Raw genomic sequence first — 15,748 nt, forward strand, 5'->3', positions numbered from 1 at the left:
GTATGTTCTTGAGCATCTCTGTATGTGGACATTGGCAGAAGATTGAAGCTGCCCAAACACAAGTGACAGGAAAAGAGAGGCAAGGGTGGCCAGCCCACCTGTGCCTTCCGCGCTACTTACCACTTCAGGCCTGCAAGCGCGCGCATCCGGCTCTGTGCCCAGGTGCTGCCCTCCAGCGCCAAGGGCCTGAGCCCCGAGGCGGCCAGGGCGGTAGGCGGGGCTATCCCCAGCTGTGGGCGGGGCTATCCCGGGCGGTGGGCGGGGCGGGCTGCGGCGCTCCGGGCATGCTCGGCCGCGGCGGCTGCTGGCGGGGCGGGTCGCGCTGGTGCCCGGCCGGCCGGAGCTGCGGCGGCGGCGGCGCGGGCCAGCATGAGGGAGCCGCTCGGTAAGTCCTGGCGTGTCTCGCGCTCTTGAGTCCCACCGTCCATTTGGCTCGCTCCCACGGCGCTTTCGCGGGCCTTGCCGGCAGCCTCTCGCGCTCGCCCCCCAACTTCTCCAGCCCGGACGTTGCTCCTGTCCGAGCTTCCCCAGCGTCAGGGGATGTCCGAACCCCGGGTGGCAGCCCCGCCTGGAGCCCCCTGCGCGGTGCTCAGTCCGGCAGCCGGGCCGCGGCGGGCCCCTTGCCCGCAGCCCAAGGGTGGGGAAGCGCCTGCAAGTCTGGGAGGGGTCCGAGTCCCCGAGGTGCCAGTCCCGGGCACGAGACGCCGAAATCCCCGGGCGGGCTCCGAGGGCCGTGGCTGGCGTTAGCGCTCGCGTCTCCAGTGGGCGCGGGGAGGGCTCGGGAGGGCGGGGGTCGCTCGTTGCCCTCGGTACGTCTCCCTACACAGCCGGGGGGGGGGGGGTCCAATTAACCCCCTCCCTCACCTGCGCGCCTGACTTCACGGACCTCTCCACCCTAGAAACTGAGTCTCGGCTCCGAGTCCCCGAGGTCCCGGTTCCCACGGCACCCCTAGCAGTCGGGACCTGCGGGCGGGACGTTAGGAGCCCGCCGCTGCCTCACCCCCGCTCCCTGCCGGTGTCTCAACCCGGGCCTTACGCGCCCACCGCGCTGCGCGGTCGGGACTAGGGATTAGGACACTACTCGCTGCTGCTTCCCAGCTAGAGCAGCTGCGGATCCCGGCTGCTTGTGGGGTTCGGGAAAGAACCCCGCTTGGGGGTGCTGTAAATCAGTTCGTTTATGGGATCTGGAGCCTGGCCGCCCTGGGTCTCCGTGCCCAGATCTCAGCGAGTTCCCTGTGGTTCCTCACCCCCAGTCGCAGTCAGTTCATCCCCAAATGCCAGCGTTTGACTAGATGCTGTGACCACAGTGTTGCTCAGCACCCACTGCTAAAAGCTCCACTCTCGCTTCTTGTCAGTGGTTAAAGAAACCTAGCGCTTGCCGCGGATTCTTCTGGGGGGTTGAAAAAGAAGCTGTGATTTTACTGGTGAAGAAAATAAGTTAATTAATTAAAAACGGGAACTTTACGCCAGCCACTACCTGGCCATGCCCTAGTCATTGCTCATCCTCGATCTCTAGAAGCAGAGGACTTTAAGGAATTAGTTCCCTCTCACCTCTCCCAAAGTCTGGGTGTCAGGCCTTGTCTTCCGGAGAGGTCTGGGCAGTGGGGACCACACAATTCCCAGGTTTTTCCTGTCGGTGACAGTTTAATGTGATATTTCTCCCACAGCTTCATTTTTTCCTACTCTGGCCTTTTGTCTTTTCAGACTTATAAAGAATGAACATCCCAGGGATTTGGGGTGAGGGTGGAAAGATGGGGAGATTCTTGGGAGGGAAATGAGAGGTGGGATTTTGGTGGTCAGAAATGCTCTGTTTTTTTTTTTTTTTTTTTTAAAGCAGACATAGTGTAACAGTAAAGGTCAAACTTTAGGAAAACTGTGCCTTATGTAAGGTAGTTCTAGAGTTTAAAATAGTTGGATTGAGACCCTCCAGCAAAGCAATCTTGAAGAAAGATCTATGGAAATCACATAGAGATTCTGTTTGATGGGAGTTGTGTTGGTTTTCATATGAAATCATGAGTTTGGTAAATTCCTTTGGTTTTTCCTAGTGTTTTGAGTGCTTGGACTTCATTATTTACCTTGATATTAGGTGTCTAATTCTGTCACCAGCTGAACAAGCTTCCTGACTGTCTCTCCCTTTTACTCCAGACAGGCAACATGTAGCAAACTTTTACTCTTGCTGGAGTGGGTGAGCAAATATTTGTTGAACAGAGGCCTTTAATCTGTTGGGCCTTCCTCCTGCAAAATTTCACCCTCTGCTGCAGAGACTGGGAGGTCAGGCCCTTGGCAGGCCCACGAGGGATAGGGTGGGTGGAGGAAGCCTGCTTCAGGGGGAGAAAAAAAAAAATTGTCTTTCCACCCTCTCGGAACATAAAATGCCTGAGTGACCACATGCTCTGGAGTGCTAGAGGAGCTCATCAGAGTTATCTGATAACTCATCTGAGAGATCACAGATTCCAGAGGCCTGCAATGTATTGTTCAGTAGTTATAAAATACAACTGGTGATCCAAGATACACAAGGAAAATAGAATCAATTTTTCAATTAAAAAATAAGGTAAATATGAAGATTCTTGAAGTCTGCTTTTAAAATGGTATTCAAAGATAAATTCTTTCATTACCATCAGTAAAGAAAGCTCAGGAGTTGGTGGCTCCTCCAAGTCCTCCTTGTCCTTGCTGGGAGAGCCCCCTGGTTTAGAAGAACAGTAAACACCAATCATGGTAGGAGGCCAGAGTTTCCCTTTTAATGAGCTTGGCGAGACTCCACGGTAATTAATCTGGAGAGAGTTTAGAACATAGAGCCTTGGATTGAAACAATTGTTCTGTTGTGACTTTCATTTTGATAAGCAAAGACTATATCTCTGCAATCTTCTGGGCCTGTTGCAGAGCCCCTTATTGCAGTTTCTTGTAGTTGTTTGAAGATGTTGCTTTTTTACCTATAGGATTATCATCCTTGTGAAAACCTTTTGCCTTGTGCTTTACTCCAAAGGCCTATGGCTTGAAGAATACTGAGAGGACTCACTTGCTAAAGCCAGCAGCCCAGGGAAGGGAAGATCTGTCTTCCTATGCTTTGCTTTAGGAAATCCAGGACCCACACCCATATTAAAACCTCAGTAATCTTGATTTGAATTTAGGGTGTTTTATTTGAAATTTATTACCTTGACTTTTTATAATTGTATTTCTCAACAACTTTCTATAGATAATATGTTTAGGAACAGCTTGCTCAAACTGGCAAACATTTATCATCAATCCACTATCTTTAGAATTTTCTGCTTATTGGTTATCTCTTTATAGCTTACCTAATAAAGTTTGTTTCTGCATATGTAAATGAAAGAATTTAGGTAACTGTTATGAGGAGACACTGCCATGTATTTCAAAGAGGCAAAAGAAAGAAAACAGTAACAACAACAACAACAAAAATGAAAGCACCTCTATGCATAGTTGGAGAAATAGAAGCAACTATTTCTTCTGGTTATCTCTTGGCACAGTAGGGTTATTAGGATTTTTTTTTTCTTTTACTTAAGCTCTGAATTTTGCAATGTTTACTTTTGAAATAACTTTACATGACCCTTGTAATTCGAAAATAAATAAAAATGTAAAAATTATACGAAATAATTTGAACTTTAACATTTTTATCCTAAAGATATTTAAAAAGTATGAAATAAAACTAGTATGTTAAAAGTTTAATAGAAATCATTACATGGCAGGCTTTATGTGTTATGATGATGATAATAGAATAAAATTCTAACCTAGTGTAAGTTTTATAGTTATTTTTACAAATAACCCCAAATTCCAGATGATTGTCAAAAATCATACCTAATTTCAGTCCTTTCTTAATGATTTGTAATCTTTAAAAAATGTTAATCAGGTACTTGGGGTCTTTTATAAAAAAAGAGGTGAAGTAGTCAGAGCATGAATTGCGTGACACAGAATTTAGAAGTGAAAGAAGACAGGAGTGTGTTCACAAGTTGTGGAGACATAGAAGAATTAGAAAAGAAATTTACCTCTCATTCTCTCTTGTTGAATATGCCTTATCACCAGTCTAATCCAGCAATTAATATTTCAAGATTCTTTTTTTTTTATCTTGGACCCCAAGTTTTCCATCCCTTTAATTTTTTTTCTTTTTATCACCTTAAGGAAAGCAAACTCAGTGGTGGTTCTTCTGCTAAAACGATTATTTCACAGATTAGATCTGCTTTTCATGCCTTATGAGTTTTTAATGACATGAGGGCTCTGGCAGAGCTGGTCCTCACACTGTGTGGTATGGTAACAGTCTGTGAGAACTTGTCCCAGAACTTAAAATAGAACTTTGGAGTTATTTATTTAATAATTAAGACTTGCAAGGGAAATGGAAATCCTATTGTCATTATAAAAAGCATACTTCTACAATTACCAAAAAAAGCTGCAGAAAGCATTCACAATTCATGTATTACACCAATATACTCCATCCTGAGTATAGCAGTATACTCCATCCTGATTTGTTCTGTCTTTAAAAGAGCTATTTACCTCTTGTTTAAAGAAAGTATTTTGCTCTATACTAATCATAACATTAGACCTAAAAGTTGTCAGTTGAAGAAATATTTACACTGAATTGCCAACAATTTGAGGGACTGATTACATCTTAAGTATGGAATGTCAGTGAATATAACTGAGATATTTTAGGTTTTTTAGAGGAGTAACTATGTCTAATCAAGACCTTTAGAATGCAAATTGTAATCTTGTATTGGGTTTCTTCAGAACACATGATCTTAGGCTTACCCAAAACGCGTTAAGCATATCTATGGCAGATAAAATATGTGTGCCAAATTCTAGATCCTTATGTAATTTATTCTTTTCATCTATTCTTTTCTTCACTCTTTCTTTTATGGTTTAGAGTCTTCCAAATATGCAATATATTTTCAAAGATACATTTTCTTAATCATACCTAGGCAACTCTTTGTTTTTTTTTTTTAAAGTTTTCTTTGGAGGGGAGCCTGCAACATGAACTAAAAATTAATATAAGAGACAAATATGCATGATTAGCTATATTATTATTTTTTAATAATAATAATCATTATTTTATTAATCATTATGTTACTATAACTTAATTAAGTTAAAAACTTAATATACTAATTATGAGTGATTATGACAAATTACTGATGATGAAATGTTATACTAATATAGCTTAAGTTAATTATAACATTTACACAATAGTAAGTTATATATACTTAAGCTAGTATTAATGAAATTAAGTATGTGAAGAATATGAAATTGCCAATACTTGACTATTTTTGACCTGTTAGCAACTTCGTATCATCAACATAATATATTTCATGATAGACATCATTAAATACATTAAGTACAAATAAGGAAATTTTTTTAAAAACCCAGAGTCCGGTATCATTGTTGAATTTTGTTATGTTTCCTTTTGGTGTTTTTCCCCTTCTGTGTGTATAGGTGTATAAATAAAATTGATATCACATTAATCTAGCATTTGAATCATGTCTTTGTTATTTAACGTAATAGTATGAGCATTTCTCTGTGCCATAAGATACCTGAAAACATAATTTTATACATGTGTATTCATATTATAGTCTGCCATATAGATGCATCAATTTTTTTTAGCCATCCCCTAATGAACATTTATTTCAATGTTTTATCACAAATAAAACTTGGATATATAGCCTTACACTTCTACGTGTATATACCTCTGAATATTTCATTAGGATAGATCCTAAGAATTGACATTAGTACTTCATAGGGCTTCACATGTTTAAAGATTTCATTACATATCATCTATTCCCCCCACCCCACCCTGCCTCCACCCCTTTTTTTTGTACTGGGGATTGAACTCAGGAGCACTTGACCACTGAGCCACATCCTCAGTCCTATTTTGTATTTTATTTAGAGACAGGGTCTTACTGAGTTACTTAGAGCCTTGCTTTTGCTGAGACTGGCTTTGAACTCACAATCCTCCTGCCTCAGCCTCCTGAGCCTCTGGTATTACATCAGCTAATCACTTTTCAAGAAAGGAATATGCATTTGTGCACAGCCCCTTGCATACACACTTACACCCACAGGTAGAAGAGGCCTGATAAGTTACCATGCCCTCATAACAACAAACACAGCTTTTTTAAAGCTTCAGTAATCTGGTATGTGAATAATGGCATTTTGGTGTAATTTGCATTTCTCTGATTACAGGTAAGAGTGAGCTTTCTTTTTTATATTTTCGATTGGGTATTTGTGTGTTTTAATTTTCAGTTCATGTTCTAAGCAAATTTTAAAAAGGAAAAAAAGTTCTGGTTGAAATGAGTTTATTAGTATTTTGTTTCCTCTCCATGTCTTAGGGAGCCCTATAACTGTAATTATGGGAATAAAAATATTGGTTTTTTTTTTTTTATAAATGGAAAAGGAGGAGGAAATGATACATGTTAAATGGCATTTATTTGCTGCTCTCCACGCTAGTGATGAGAATAAACACCACCTGGATTGTAACATCCGCCAGGGAGGGGATTGACCAGGTCTGGTCTGTCTTTACATTCTCTAGTGCAGAATATAGTATCTGGCTTGTCCAGTGCAAAAAAAAAGTGTTTTAATGAATTTAGATTGGAGTTAAGTGCGCAACACCTGCTCTCTGGGATGGAGAATAGCTAGATGTTTAACTCACTGGTCCTCCTCTTCTCAATGTGTGGCCATTTACCTCTGCTTTCATGAGTGGCCTCTGCCCTGGTGCTAATGAGGCCAAGGTCAGAGGGTCTATCTGCATATGACCTACTTAGCTTTGCTCTGTGTCATGGCCACTAGTTGTACTCTTCCTTTTTTTTTTTTTCCTCTCTCTCTTTCTCCTGTGGCCAGCTGACTTAGAAATGCATGCTATTCATCACAAGGGAGCACAGTCTGGAGATCCCAGCAGATTTTTAAGAGCTAGAAGGAGCCTAATGAACCTCTAGTTCAGGCTTCCGGTTATTCTCTTGCAGGGGAAGACTGAGACCCAGAGGTTGTTTTTCTCCCTGCAGTCCCAGGCTCTATCTAACTGGACACACACACACCAACATGGTAAAATAGGCATCCAAACAAGAAGAGGGAAGCAATTCAGCTCCACCCCTTAGTATCAGATAAGTGTTAACAACAGCTTCCTGATTTTATAATCCTGGCCATTTGAATATAAATGATAGAGCTAATACTTACCTCAGAAATCAGCAATACAGAGAAATTGCTTTATGTGGTCTCTTTCATGGTCTTTGGGAAGGGATAGATAATTAGTCTTTGAAAATCCATTTGCATTGTTTGGGGAAAAAGAAAATTTTGTGAGAAGCCACATCAATGTTTATAGCAGCACAATTCACAATAGCTAAACTGTGGAGCCAACCTAGATGCCCTTCAGTGGATGAATGGATAAAAAAAAAGTGGCATATATACACAATGGAATTTTACTCAGCAATAAAAGAGAATAAAATCATGGCATTTGCAGGTAAATGGATGGCATTGGAGAAGATAATGGTAAGTGAAGTTAGCCAACCCCCCCACCCCCAAAATGCCAATGTTTTCCCTGATATAAGGAAGTTGAGTCAGAGTGGGGTAGGGAGGGGAAGCATGGGAGGAATAGAGGAACTCTAGATAAGAAAGATGAGAGGGAGGGAAAGGGAGGAGGCAGGGGATTAGCAGGGATGGTGGAATGTGATGGACATCATTATCCAAAGTACATGTATGAAGACTCGAATTGGGTGTCAACCTACTTTATATACAAACAGCATTATGAAAAATTGTGATATATATGTGTAATAAGAATTTAATGCAAAAAACCCAAAGTACATGAATAAAGACATGAATTGGCATGAATATACTTTATACAAAGATATGAAAAATTTTGCTCTATATGTGTAATAAGAATTGTAATACATTCCGCTGTTGTATTTTAAAAAAAATAAAATCAATTAAAAGAGAAAAAGAAAATTTTGTGGGAAGAGTTGGGTTGAATCAAAGTCAAATTACCTGTCATACTGTTGAACCAATAATTATTTCTCATTTCTGTAAAAGAAATGACCATTATCCTAGTCACACCAAACCTAAAATCCATTGTACTTCCCCTCCTGAAAATTACTCCTTTTCTTCTTATCCCCTCTACTCACATGCCTGCGAGTTGTAGTTGAGGGGACATCTAACTACTTGTCCCCCTCTGTCATCCCTCTCTCCACTTTCCTATTCCCTTTCTTGCCAGATTCACCATTGAGCAGTCTTTTCTTTGCCTGGATCCAGTTGTGGTTTCCATTACCTACTTGAGGTCCAAATTCTGTTGATGTTGCAGATAAGAGTGGCCATTTCTATGTAGGGTTTTTTGTTTTTGTCTTTTTTTTTTTTTTTTTAATTTAGGGTTTTGTTGTTGCTGTTACTCCTCTCTCATTTGTCCGAGATGTGATTTGCCCGTTTTTTGGTTTCACACAGCAGGTTTTATGATAGCTCAACATTATTTAGAAAGAGCCCACGACTTAAAATGACCAAAGAGGCTTGTGACGTACAGTCACAATGATATATTTGTGAATGAAGCATATTGCTGGATATTTAAAAATTAATATCAGTGTGGCCATCAAGACATATGGATAAGGGAGGCACTGACTTGTGAGTGTGTGTGAGTGTGTGTGTATGTGTGTAGAGTCATCCACAAGAACCATCTAATTCAAGAGAATAAAGGAGAATTGTTTTTCTTTTAAAGTATATAGTTTTTAAGTTTAATGCTACCATATCTTTTTGATTTTTCTTGTTTATATATTATTTGGTAAATTAGGGAACTTGATGATGAGGAAGGAAGTATAAAATGAATAAGTCTTAAATAGTAGCCTGGTGTTCAATCCCAAGGCTGAAAAAGCCTAAGCATAAAGACCCCAAAGAAGGACTCAGTGGAAAGGTTTTGGACATTTTATTACTCGCTCATTTCTAGGTGGCAGTGGGTGGGGGAGAATACGGAGGGCTGCACCTGCTTAAGAGCAGGGGAATCTATAGGATAGATTGCGTGCCCACTCTGCAGGTGCATTCTTTCAGGTGTTTAGTTAGTCCATGCCTTCACTTCTCCATCACAGTTGTTCTATTTTGATGCCTTCCTAAAGCCTGGAGATACGAAGTGGCCCATTCCCCTTCTCACCCATGCTCTTGCAAGTCATTCTTTACTCACCTCCAGGAACTATCAGCACCTTCCCAGGAGTGTTAAATCTCAACACATGGACTTCAAAGCTAGGCATACCTTGGATCTGCCACTTAGAAGCTGTGTCGCCTTGGGCTTGCAGCCTCAGTATTCTCATCTGTGAAATGGAGATATCCACAGCTGCATCGGGAAGTTGATGGGAATACAAAAGAAAGCAAAGTGCCAAGGAACTGACACAGTATCTGGCTCTTGGCAGATCCTCATGGATGTGGATTTGATTGTTCATGTGTCCTGTGATTGTGGGCTCCTAATGTACGTTCTTCCTCCTGGTTGGTAGAGAGAGTTTATTGGGGCTATGGGGTGAGAGGCACAGAAAGTAAATTAACCCTGAATTGAAGGGAATTCTTGGTGAACTTGTATATCGATGGGACAGTATTTTGAGCACTTTACAACCTGTCACAGGCATTTCCTAAGGGCTGAAAAGAATAGAATATAAATCTAGAGATGTCATGGATCGGTCAAAAACCTCACCCAGAAAAACTTGGCTCTCCAGCCTTGTTATTCCTCTACCTAAATTAGAGGCTACATGCTAATAAATATTTCTTTTTTGGTTCCACGTCATGAAAGTAACAGAGAGACTGGGACTAAACTCTGTCCTGGCACCTACCTCAGTGTTCTTGTGTCTTGTTTCCATCACTGTTTCTTCCATTGCAACTTAAGTTTTAACATTATTTTATTTTTCATTTTAAAAACAAGACAGGGGAAAAAAACTTGAAAGATTGCATCTATTTTTTTTCCTTTTTTTGCATACTCAGCACAAAATCTTTCTTTTACAAAAAGGTTATTTTCATCAGTCTGATTTTTCTTCTTTGTATGTGCTGTTCTACAAAGTTTGTTTTGATCAAAAGCCTTGTTTGACATAACCCAAGCTATACAGAACCAAACTAGGGAAGAGTATATCATGGTTTAAGGCCCAAGATAGTGAGAAGGTCCCCGAGAGCCAGGTTGCTGGTCTGCCCTGATTTCTCTTAATTAAAAGAGAAAATCTTTCCAGTGCTATGAAGCCCAATAGAAGTAACTGTCTTAACAGCCTGAAAGTTCCTAGGCACCACATATTCTTCTTTGGAAAAAGTGATGGATACATCTATTTTACAGATGAGAAAATAGGCTTAGAAGATAAGTACCTTGAGATAAAGGCTGCAAGTGGAAGAGCCAGGGTGGAAATGTAGGTCTTTCTGATGTCAAAGCCCACACTCTTCATACTGTGCCCTGCTCCCTCTCCAGGATGGCACAGGTGTCTGCAAGCAGCTCTGTCTTAGGAGAGAAGTAGCTCAACACTTGTTACCTAGAGAAGTGGCCCCACCAGGGCACGTGGCTTTTTATTCAGCTGTCAGTTTTCATTGTGGTAGCAGAGTTACTAAATTGTTTCATAAATGTTTTCTGAATCTGAGAAGTGGTGGACTAACTCAAGAAGGCAGAGTGTAAAAAAAAATAGGAAAATCTGAAAAGAATAATAGTGAGGGCTGGGGATGTGGCTCAAGCGGTAGCGCGCTCACCTGGCATGCGTGCGGCCCGGGTTCGATCCTCAACATCACATACAAACAAAGTTGTTGTGTCCGCCGAAAACTAAAAAAAAAAAAATATATATATATATATATTAAAAAAAATTCTCTCTCTCTCTCTCTCTAAAAAAAAAGAAGAAGAAGAAGAATAGTGAAATGAAAATCCACAAAAGGCTGCTTCTTCGTTTTCTCAAACCAGAGAGAGAAAGAATAGAAGGCAGCAGTGAAAATGCATTTCGTGTCCAAGGCCCTTTGGGTTCCCCTTTCTACAGTGCTGGGTTTGTGTGTCAGACAGTGGCTGGGTGTTCAGAGTCCCCCGATTTCAAGCCCCATTAGGTCACAGGTAGAGAAGGAAGAGGTAGGAGGTGGCACTTTATCCTAAGGAAATTCGTTCTTTTTTATGTCATGCTCTGAAGACTAGGAAAGTAGCATCATTTAATAGCTATAACTTTTCCTGGAAAGTAGATTTTCATAAGGGATGAACAGCTGCATTCTCTGTTGAGCAGAATAGTGAGCAAGGAATTTCTCATATAATGAGGGATATTTGAGCTTGAAAGTTTGTCAGAGGTCATCTCATCTAACACTTTGACCATCATAGGAATGGCTGCTACTTTGGTGCTTTTCAAACTGTGAGTCATGCAATTATTTTAATAGGTCACAAAATTAGTTTAGTGGTTGGTGATCAGCATTTTTAAAATGTAAATAGAGTAGAAATGGTTATAGTTCATGTCAGGATATGAGGGTAAATCTTTTTGCTTTTATGTTCTGATATGTATATACACACATTCAGTGTGAACTGTAAAAACAAAGTAGTTTACAAACAATTACCTTAACCTCTGCTTAAGAGGCACCCAGCAAGGGAAGTGCCTGTGTTCAGGGCAGCCCTTGCTCAATAGATTGTTCCCCTAAAGTGTTTGTTCTTATGTTAAATGTTTCCTCTGAATTCATAGTATTTAAATATTCCTAGAATGAAAACTACATTTAAATAGGGCTCATTTGTCTCTAGTTGTGTCCTGGCCCAGACTATGTCAGAAGTCTCTTCCTTACCTGGAATTCTGTGTAGGCACCTTCACAGGCTTCATTAGTTTCCTTAGATAATCAACTATGAGCTTTGACTTAAAGAAACAAAGGAGTGAAGGAAAAAAATTTCTTGAATGAACTGGCTGGAAAATTGTACCACCAGGGTGATGTTATAGTGCAACCTTAAGGGAAAGGATTTGATTGACTAAAAAGCAGTCTTCCGGGCCTTCTTGATCCCTTGAGACCGGGTAGGATCTCTTCCCTGTCATGGTGCTATGAGGCTATGGGAGGTGGCAAGCTCCCTTCACTAATGTATGCATATGCTGTATTTTAATTGCCTCTTTTCTAGCTATCTTTACAGCTAGACAGTCAGATCCTCAAGGGCAAAGAATGTGTCTTGTTCACTGTTATAATTATAGTTCCTGGCACATTATAGGCACTCAGCAAATGTGTTTCGACTATATAAAATAATACTTTTTTTCTTAGTTACTTGGCTGGAAGTTGAAATGTACACTCAGAGAAGACTAGATATGTGGGTGATATAAGGCAGGAATGGCTTTGGAAATCAAACAAGAGTAACATAGCAAATGATACAAAAGAAATCAGGAAATGGTCTGAACTCCATGGTAAAATTAGCAACTGTTTGAAATCTTTCCATAAGCAAGTAACCTCAGAGATAAACTAGAAACATTGTAGCACAATAAATCTATAATGTTATATGTGTATGTGATTTACACTTCTGCATGTTCTCATTGGGCCCACTAAGCAGTCAGGTGAGATGGAAAGATAGTAACATTGCCATTTTTCACATGACAGAACTGAACCTTGGTGTGGTTACTCACTGGCTCCAGGAATCCGAATATCGGCAAAGGGCTGCCATCACATCTGACCCTGTGTACCTGTACACAGACAGTTTCAGGTTGTGAAATGTGTTATTAACAATAACAATGGTAATAAGTTAGGTTGATGTCATATTTCATTATGCATTTGTCTTTTTTTTAAGTTGGTGCATTATAATTACACATACTAGTGGGATTCATTATGCTGTATTCATATGTGCACATAACATAATTTGCTCAATATCCTTTCTCAATATCTTCCCTTTCCCTCTCTTCCTCCCTCCCCCAATCCACTTGCTCTGTTTTATTGATCCCTCTGCCATTATTATTATTTTATATATGTTCTTATGGGATCCATTGCAGGATATTTGTACATAATCGTAGCAAAATTTGATAGATTTTGAGAAATTCTCCCCTCCACCTCTTTTTTGGAGGAGGGCTACTGGAGATTGAATCCAGGGGTGCTTTACCACTGAGCTTTACCCCAGCCCTTTTTATTTTTTATTTTGAGACAGGGTCTGACTTTCCCAGATACCTTGGAAGTTGGGATCCTCTTGCCTCAGCCTTCCAAGTCTCTGGGATTATAAATGTGCACCACCATGCTGGCTCCTCCTTCCTACTATCTATCTATCTATCTGTCTATCTATTACTGTATATTTGTCTTTATAGCCACCTTTTGAGTTGGTGTCTGAGTGATAGAATCAAAGTTGTTGATTTAGAATGCTGGAAAGAAATGTTAAAGGGGCATCTTTCCAGTGCAGCAACTTGGTAGATACCTGAGTTTCCTACACCTCAGCAGATCGTCCTAGTGGCCACTGTAATTGACATGTTTGTGAGGAGAAGCCTGCCACCTCTTGAGGCAGCCCATTGCATAGATAAGGGTGCTAGAGAAGGTAAGCTGAATATGACAAAGGTTAGAAATAATATGACACTGTTCAGAAACCTCTGAGGGGAGAGGGTAGTGATCAGTGTGAATGTGGAAATGCAATAGGAGCCAGGTTGAGCTGGGATTGAGAAGGCAAAGAGCATTAGCCTTGGGAGTGGAAGTCTTCCACAAGTTTAGATGGGGGCAGCAACGTCGGTTACTGCTGGGCTTGTGGTCTCCCCTGGCCTCTGGGGCTCCTCACATGGCTGTAAGTCCTGAGTGTTGAAGTCTGTGTGCTCTGTGCTCCTGCTCCCCGGGGTCTGCCTACCTCTGAGGGATGCAAATGAGTTTGTAGTTTCTAGCATTCGGAATACTTTTCACCTCAGATCTTTAAGGTCAGGTTATGACTTGTATACCTATACATCTTTTTCAAAAAAAAATTTATGGCTTGGTATGGGTTGTCATGCCATTTAAGGTTTTGCTAAGTATAATTCCAAACATGTAGTCATATTGGACCAACTTCCCCATCCCTAGTAGGAAAATGACCCACATATACATTTTGGGATGGTTATTGCTTCTTCACCATTCTGATAATTGAGCTGCAGTACAACCAGCTCTGTGTGGAATATATGCCAGTTGGTCTGGGAATTCTAGTCTAGGCCACCAGGATTCTGTTGCTAAGCCATTTCTTTATTCCTGAGAACAAGGCAACATTCATTGGTGTATTGGGTAGCCACACGGGGTGCAGTGCTTGCTGTTTTCCTGTGAAGGAATCTGAAATGGTGAGAGAGAGGGGCGGCGGGGGGGGGGGGGGGGAGCACTTGTGCAAATGTCATCAGACCTGAACTCTCAGCTCTGGAGCTGACTCGGATGTGAGTCAGAGGGTCTGGGACTCTGTTCTAGGCCCCCAAGATTTTGTTACTAAGCCATTTCTTTACTCTTGGAATCACTGTACCTACAGTGTGCTTTATGTGCCAGGTTCCCTTCTCATATGTATTCACATGCAGCTTATCTAGTGAACTCCTAATTGTTCTTCAAAACCTAATTCAAATGCCCCTTTCTCTTTTGTGCCTTAATTCAACAGGTATTTATGTATTAAGAAGATACTAAATACTAGATACTACTGGAAAGTAGGCATGGAACAAAGCAAAGACCTTGTCCTCAGAGCCTTGAGCCTGTGTCCCCATACCTGTGATTTTACAATAACATCTCATTTGACTATAGTTCCTAGCCTAGTGATTTGCTCAGTTGAGTCAGAGAACAAATGCTGCTTCTCTTGGTCCTTCCTTTTCTAAGTGAATGACCCAAGTCAGGCAGCCCTGGGAGTGTCATTCCAGAGGACTGTCAGGAATGGTGAAGTTGCCATAGAGATGTTCCTGTGAGTGCAGTAGCTGCCATAGAATGGAGGGATGTGATGGAAAATTATAGACCTACACTGTGCAGACCTCCCCAGGCTGACAACAGGGACTGTCCTGCTCCTGTGGTCTAGTGGGCAATGCAAAGCCAGGACATGCACAGTCAGCAGAATAACACGAAGGACCCCAGGGAGAATTCCTGCTGACAGGAAGCACAGGCGTCTTCCTCACACCTGCATATGGGCCAGCAGGCATTTCCTGGCCATTGTTTGTGGTGGCCACAGTGACTCTATTTCTAAGCACCAGCAAAGTGGGGCTGGAGCTGGCCAAGCTCTGACCAAGCCAGCTTTTTTTATGCTATCACCAGGCCAGAGCTTCAACCAGCCTCTGCAGAGGCTGAAGCAGTGGTGAATCCATCTATCCATCTGACCACAACCTGTCTCCCACCTGGTGAATCAACATGGCAGCCCTGCTTGCTTGCTGTTTTCTTCTTTCTTGGTCCTCTTGCCTTTGGGCAGCTCATACTGGGGTCAGCTGCTGCCAATTAAGATGGCAGAATTTGAGTGTGGACACCCTTGACCAAGAGATGCAGCACTTTCCCCCAAAAGTTGTTGGGGAAAAATTCTGTTCTTTAAAGTCTCACGTGGAAACTTTCATATTGCCCAGAAGGTAGAGTGTGTGAGCTGGATCAGCACGTTGTTTGTTTTCTCATTATGAGCCTAAGCACTTCAAATCTATTTCCAGCTGCTAGTTAGCCTCCCTAGGGAGCTGCCCGGGCAGTGGCTTTTCCGATTGCCTGCACTGGAGTGTATCATGGCTACGTGTTGATTAAAGATCTCCCTCTGCCCTTCAGAGCAAAAGGTATGCCTTCAAGATGAAAACAGGCACATATAATAAGATTAAGCTGGGTCTTGGTAGTTTCTCATTTTAGAAGCATGAAGTAGTAATTGCAGCTTCCGTGTCTGTGTTTGCTCTGCCCTGACTCCTTTGGTGAGCCT

General features: G+C 41.6%; 1 protein-coding gene across 1 annotated transcript in view; it reads left to right on the forward strand.

Annotated features, from left to right (window-relative positions):
• The first annotated feature begins 296 nt into the window (after positions 1 to 296).
• The window catches only part of Jcad (junctional cadherin 5 associated), a 52,175-nt gene continuing 36,723 nt past the window's right edge, over positions 297 to 15,748 (forward strand). The window contains exon 1 of the mRNA XM_026402304.2: positions 297 to 385. The gene's annotated coding sequence lies outside the window, so the exon portion shown is untranslated. The remainder of the gene's footprint in view (positions 386 to 15,748) is intronic.

This window comes from Urocitellus parryii, chromosome 9 (genome assembly GCF_045843805.1).
Source record: "Urocitellus parryii isolate mUroPar1 chromosome 9, mUroPar1.hap1, whole genome shotgun sequence".
Classification (NCBI taxonomy): Eukaryota; Metazoa; Chordata; class Mammalia; order Rodentia; family Sciuridae; genus Urocitellus; species Urocitellus parryii.